The sequence below is a fragment of the Rana temporaria genome, chromosome 1, assembly GCF_905171775.1.
Source record: "Rana temporaria chromosome 1, aRanTem1.1, whole genome shotgun sequence".
In the NCBI taxonomy this organism is placed as follows: Eukaryota; Metazoa; Chordata; class Amphibia; order Anura; family Ranidae; genus Rana; species Rana temporaria.
In genome coordinates, this window is record NC_053489.1 from 544,842,230 (window position 1) to 544,849,690 (window position 7,461).

Genomic DNA, 7,461 nt, shown 5'->3' on the forward strand with positions numbered 1-7,461 from the left:
CGGCCTATCCCTTACGGAAACAACGTAATTCGACTGCGTCGACTTGGCGTACGTTCGTGAATCGGCGTATCCCCTCATTTACATAATCTACGCCGGCCGCAATGGAAGCGCCATCTAGCGGCCACCAGAAAAATTGCAAGCTAAGATAGAACGGCGCAAGCCGTCCTATCTTAGCTTTGTTTAAGCGTATCTCTGTTTGAGCATACGCTTAAACATAGGGCGGCGTAGATTTAGAGTTAGGTTGGCTTATCTGTAGATAAGCCGGCCTAACTCTTTCTGAATCTACCTAACAGTATTTTCAGTGGGCCATATTCTCAAAGAATCTCCGCCTGCTTAGCTTAGGGCACTTACACTCCGCTGTCACAACTTACTGGAGCAGGTGTTGTATTCCCCAACCACTTGCTCCATAAGTTGGGACAGCGGAGTGTAAGTGTCCCGGCGTAGCCTGGCGGATCTCCAAGGGGGCGTCTTCTATTCAAATGAAGCGCGCCCCCGATGCAAAAGAACTGGGCATGCGCCGGGCTGCAAAAAGCCCAGTGCGCATGCTCCAGTTCTCGGCGGAAAACGTCAATGACGCCGACGTGTGCGTCATTGACGTAAAGTCGTATTCAAGAACGACTTACGTAAACGACGTATCCGACGAAAAAACACGACGGGGACCCGACGCCATCCGTAACATGGCCTACGCGAGACTTGCGGAAACTTACCCCTCATATAGCAGGGGTAAGTTTCCGCTTACGCAAACGACGTTAGCGACGGTTACGCGACGCGAACTCGTTCGGGAATCGGCGTAGAAGGATCATTTGCATATGCAAATGACTCCTTCACGTAAATGCCATCTAGCGGCGGCCGGCGTCATTGCATTTAAGATCCGCCAGTGTAAGTGACTTACAGATGGCGGATCTTAAGTGTATCTATGCAAAAATGATTCTGAGAATCAGGAGCATAGATACACTGGCCAAAAAAGGGAGTTACGATGCAGTATCCTGAGATACTCCATCGTAACTTCTCTGAGAATATGGCCCAGTGAACACATATTGTGAGTTATTATACCCAAACTATATCAAAATATATCTAAAGCCAAAACTTTTTACTTTTAGACAGAGTGGGAACTTGTTGAAACCACAGTTTGGTTTCTGTTTCTGTGCATGCCCTTCTTCTAGAAATTCACAGTCATTTTCTATCTTTCTTGATGATCACTATAACTGGGACAGAAAGTGATGGGGAATAAATACAGCATTGTATGAAAATTAGTAACTGAAATAACTGTAGCACGGGGGCGCATGCGCAGCGCGATGCAAGCAGGACGCGGCTGAGCTGAGCTCCGTCAGACCGGCTCTTCTAGGCTAGAATCCCGGGGCCATCCGATCACAACAAACTCCCAAAAACAGTTCCAGCACCCCCGCGGAACACCCCGGTGCATGCCAGCCCAAAAAAAAGGGCGAAACGGCCGCTCCACCAACTCGCTCACGAATTACCTCCTGGGCCTGGAGCGCTCCATAAGCCCCAAGAAGAAGATGTCTCAAGATGGCGCCAACGTACACGCGGCCTCCAGCGGCTCCAAGCAGCCTGCAGCTCTCCTTCCAGGCAACAGTGAGTACTCACCTCATCTCACTAAATCGGACTTAGATGCCAGCTTGGCTGCAATATATGAAAAGCTGGTGGGCAAGCTGGAGTCAGAGCTCCATAGATCTACCAGTGTACTCTCACAAGAGATAGCCTGTATTGGAGGCCGCACAGATGTGCTAGAAACCAAACATGAAGAGCTATCCCTGGCTCATAAGGATCTCAGAAAAGATTATGAAAATCTAGCTGACAGTTTTTCCTTTATGCAAGCCCATATAGAAGATTTGGACAACAGAAACAGGAGAAATAATGTCAGGGTGCGTGGCATACCAGAATCCATCACAGACATTTAGCAAGCCATTACTACGTTGTTCCACAACCTAGTTCCTGACAAGCCTCTATCTGCCTTTACATGCGACAGGCTCCATAGAGCCCTGAGGCCTAAACCTGCCCCAGACAAACCCCCGCGTGATGTTATCATGTGCATGAGAGACTTTATTGTCAAAGAAGAAATCATGAGAGCTTCCAGAAACGCACATAACATAGATCTTGATGGAGTTAGATTACAAATATATCCTGATATTTCCCCTGCTACACTGGACAGAAGGCGTAGAATGAAGGAGGTCACTAGCGTACTACAGGCTGCTAGAATAAAATATCGATGGGGTTTTCCATTTAAGCTCTCCATTTTACACAACGGTAACACGCATGTGGTTTACAACGTCATTGAAGGTAAAGAGCTCCTAGCTAAGCTCGGTCTACTGGAACATTCTCCACCCAGACGATTCCCTCCCACGCCAAGATCCTCCTCCGGATGGTCCACTCCCGCATCCAGGCGCTCACAACGAAACCACGACGGATGGAATCGACTCTTCGACCCAATACACCCTGCGGCCGGAATCCCCCCTCTGGGGTGACTCATCAATGCTTAGAGACCTCTACGTGATCAAATAAGAAATCTTGAAGCAGATCTTTGAAATAGAATTACCTTATATTTTTTTTCCTCGCCTACCCTCCTTATTGGAGACTATGACTCTTTTTTTTTTTATTTATCTCCCCCCCCTCCCATATTTTCTTTTATAGGTATTTCCAATCCTGTTTGGGTACCCCACTCTACGGTGTTCGCCTCTTGGACTGCAGCGTGAGCTTTTTTGATACTTAACATTTATTAGGTTGACTCACCCCTTAATATCCTGGTTTTATAATTTATTAGAACTAAAAAGGATAGTCTCCCCCCCCCTCCCTTACGGTAATTCTGCTTCCTTTTTTTCAGGTTGGAACATAGATGTTCCCAGTTATAGATCTATGCATATATACTAGACCACCCAAATATTTCATAGTTTATATGGCGCAATTGTATCACCATGCACTTAAAAATTTCTTTAGTTCATTTTGTTATATAGCCTAGTGCATGTGCTGGCGCTGGTTTGCCCCACTTCTGCCCTTGAGTGCTCCCTCTCATCCTGATTTAGAGATGCAGCAGGGATCCCCACTGGTAGATTTAGGACAGTTTTGTCCTCTTGTTCAATTTCTATGGCTGTGGGGCCTTTTTTCCCACAGTCCCCTTTTTTCTTTTTCAGTTTTATGTTGATATTTTTTTTATTCATAATGGAAGACTCATTATATTGAATATGTTTGGTATGTTGCTGACAGATATAACTTGTTTACATGCTTGCAAAGTGAAATTCCTTAATCTACACTATAGACCATCGAATACAAATCTTCTTTCCCCCTCCACAGACGAGGCTTGCAGTCCACACATTTTAATAACAAAATCTACATACTCACCGACCCCACCGGGCAATCTACTTCTCACCTCACCCACCTATCACGGCCACTCGACTATGCTTCATAATGGGACTTAAAATCTTTTCACACAATGTGCAGGGATTCAACTCCCCAAATAAACGCAAAAAAGCCTTCAAACACTATAAAAGATTAGGTGCAGACATCATCTTATTGCAAGAAACACACTTCTGTTCCACTAACCATCCCAAATACTTTGATAGATCCTTTAACCAGGTTCACTATACCACCTTTGCCAATAAGTCCAGAGGGGTTGCCATCATGGTTCGGAACACAATTGTACTAGAAATCTCCAATGTTTACAAAGATGCAGACAGCCGCTTTATTATTTTAAAAGGTAACTTGAACAGACGCTCTCTCACAATAGCCTCAGTATATGCCCCCAATGACTCACAAACATTATTCTTTAACAAATTTTTTGATGTCCTAGACCAATACATCTCCCCACATATGATTATCGGTGGCGATTTTAATCTTGCTGCCCATCCGGCATTAGACAGAAGTAGAGTTGTTCCCTCCTCCAAAGCCTTCACCAAATCCATCAATCGCTCACTTAGTAAATTTCAATTAATAGATGCATGGAGGGCTCACAACACAGGCATCAAAGAATATACTCATTATTCCCACCCACATGATTGTTATGCAAGGCTGGATTACATATTTTGTACTCCCGTCTTGCTGGCTAACTCCCCCTCTGCCACTATACATCCTTGCCCATGGTCGGACCACAACATGGTGGTCTTCGAAACAACTCATATAGGACTTCCTCCTACTACATTCAGCTGGAGAATAAATGACTCATTGCTATCGGACCAACCCACATTTCAAAAAATCTACACACACATAGAGGAGTACTTTACAGACAATAAGCCAGATGACTCGCCCCCCACGGCTATTTGGGCCGCGCATAAGGCTGTCTTGAGAGGTCATTTCATTAGCATCGCTGCGGCTAAGAAAAAGGCCAAATTGGCGGACATCAAATGTCTCACCAAAGAACTCCACGACCTCTATAACAAGCTCAGTCATTCCTCTACCCCAGAGCTAACCAACCTAATTCAAGCGAAACGTCTAGCCCTAGACACATTGTTGTCAGAGGACACAGAAAAATCAATGAGATTTTCCAAATCCAAATTTTTGCTACACGGAAACTCTGCCTCCACAATGTTCGCCAGAAAGCTGAATTCAGAATCCAAACCCCCACATCTTTATAAATTAAGAAATTCAAATGGCCATCTAGTTTCTCATCCCCAGGAAGTTATGAAAATCTTCACATCCTTCTACAAAGACCTACTATCTGGCCCTCAATCACACCCCTCCCCTGATTCACTGAAATGGCTAGAAAAAATCCATCTCCCTACCCTCACAGTGGAACAAATAGCTATCTTAAATGAACCATGCTCTGACCTAGAACTTATAGATCTCATAAAATCTCTAAAAACTTCAACTGCCCCAGGCCCCGACGGTTTCTCAACCACATATTATAAAAAATTTGCCACCCTCCTTGTCCCAAACCTTACCAGACTGTTTAATCATGTTCTAATGGGAGGACATTTCCCAGATGACATGCTACTAGCCAATCTATCACTAATCCCCAAACCCCAAAAGGACCATTCCTTACCACAAAATTTCCGTCCTATATCCGTCCTAAATAATGACCTCAAACTATTCGGAAAACTTCTAGCCAATAGATTAGCCTCGGTCATCACATCCCTCATTAAAGCTGACCAATCTGGTTTCATACCAAGCAGACAATTGACGGACAACATAAGACTTGCAACTAACATAATACAAGATGCTATCCTCTTTTCTCTCCCGGTCTGTCTATTGAGCCTAGATATACATAAGGCCTTTGATAGTGTCAATTGGTCTTATTTAAATCTTCTCCTTCCCAAATTTTGGATTTCTGATAAATTCATTCACGGATTTAATGCCTTATATCAAGCCCCTCAGACTAGGATTAGAATTCCAGGACACAACTCAGACTTTTTCCCTCTTAGCAGAGGCACTAGACAGGGGTGTCCCCTCTCCCCACTTTTATTCGCCCTAGCAATTGAACCTCTTGCCCAAGCAATTAGACAAAATGATTTAATTAAAGGATATCGAAAGGACCCCGACCAATTTAAAATAAATTTATATGCTGAAGACGCACTGCTCTTCATAACAGACCCCATGATATCACTACCCAACCTCCTGTCTGAATTCAATTCCTTCCATAAACTCTCAGGTTTGTTTATCAACATTAAGAAATGCTCAGCCTTACCAATCAATTACCCCCCAGACACTCTCTCCTTCCTACAAAAGAATTTTAATTTTACATGGTCTTCCACTTCGCTCAAATATTTGGGTGTCAATGTTACCCCCTCCTACAAATTACTATATAACGCAAACTACCTCCCCCTCTTCTCCCATATAAAAACACTGCTTAAAAACTGGTCCTCCTTCCACATCTCTTTTCTGGGGAGGATCTGTGCTGTCAAGATGACAATATTACCCAAACTCCTTTTTTACTTCAGAGCTCTCCCCATTAACGTACCGAAAACCCGCATAGTTGCCTTACAGAGAGATCTAAATAAATTCATCTGGATGAATAAAAAACCAAGAAGTAGTTACAATCTTATGCACGAAGCACAAATCAATGGTGGCCTGGGCCTCCCACACCTCTGGTACTATTTTTTATCAGCTAGACTCACGCAAATAGCTCAATGGCATTCCCCAGATAGATCCATCCCATGGCTGAGATTTGAATCTTCAGCCCTATCCCCTTTTTCTTTAAAAAGTTTATTATGGTCCAACTCCAGAAAATATTTCAACGCCTCAAAGAAAAATGTAATTGTTGCCCACTCTTTGCAGTTGTGGAATAGGATTAAAGAACCTCTCAACCTCTCTTCATTGATCCCCCCTCTGTCTTCGTATATAGGGGACCATAGATTCCCACCTGCATATCCTGACGGCTCGGGGTTCCATGAATGGACACACAGAAAGCTGACGGATCTTAACTCCATACTCTTGGATAAAAAATTCTCCTCTTTTCCCTCATTACAATCAAGATTTAATCTTCCCAGCACTGAGATATCTAACTACAATCTAATCAAAAATTTCTATGCAAAACACTATTCCCTCTCAGTTACATCCTCCCGTACCATATTTGAGGACATTTGCCTTACTTCACCCAGAGATCGTGGTCTGATTTCTCGTATATACAAATTCTTAAACAATCTTTATCAACCTGATAAAACCGCCCCCATGCTTAGCTGGGAAAGAGATCTAGACTGCACTCTACCCATAGAAACATGGCATAAAATGATTGACAATCTTCGTAAAAGCAATCTGGCCACTAACTTCAGAGAAACCCCACTGAAACTCTTTACCAGATGGTATTTGACACCTACAAAAATCCACACTTTTTATCCCTCCTCCTCACCATTGTGCTTCAGGGGCTGCCCTGTTGAGGGCTCCTATATCCACATTTTCTGGAGCTGTGACCTTCTGGAACCCATATGGCGGGCAGCTGTGAATGGGCTGGAGGCCTCTTCGGGTTGCAGAGTTATTCTCTCACCCTTGACTTGCTTGCTGTTCGCAGATGTTCACAATATCCCCCCACCATGTAATAGATTGCTCCATTCTCTTATTGGTTCAATCCAGTGGATGATTGCTTGCAATTGGAAATCAAATAATCTACCATGGCCGCAGGTCCTGTCCAGAATGGATATGCTCAATCTATCCGAGAGGATCTTTCACACTCTCTCGGATAGTATGCAAATATATAATGATAAATGGAATTATTGGTTGCTACCTTGAAAAATGTCCACCTGTCCATAACGCTGACTACTCATGTTTGAAGTACACACTGAATATTGAAATAATGAATGCCTGGCATTACCCCCCATCCTATGTAACATTACTGCCCTCAGGAATGTCCTATCATTACTGTAAGATCCCTGTATTATGTATTACGTTTTTCAACTTTTACATTTTCATACTGTAAGCGAAATTACTCTGTCTTGTCATTACCTTCCAAATAAAGCTTTTGTAAACAAAAAAAGAAATAACTGTAGCACATTTCTTTATGATACCTCCTACAAGTATGAT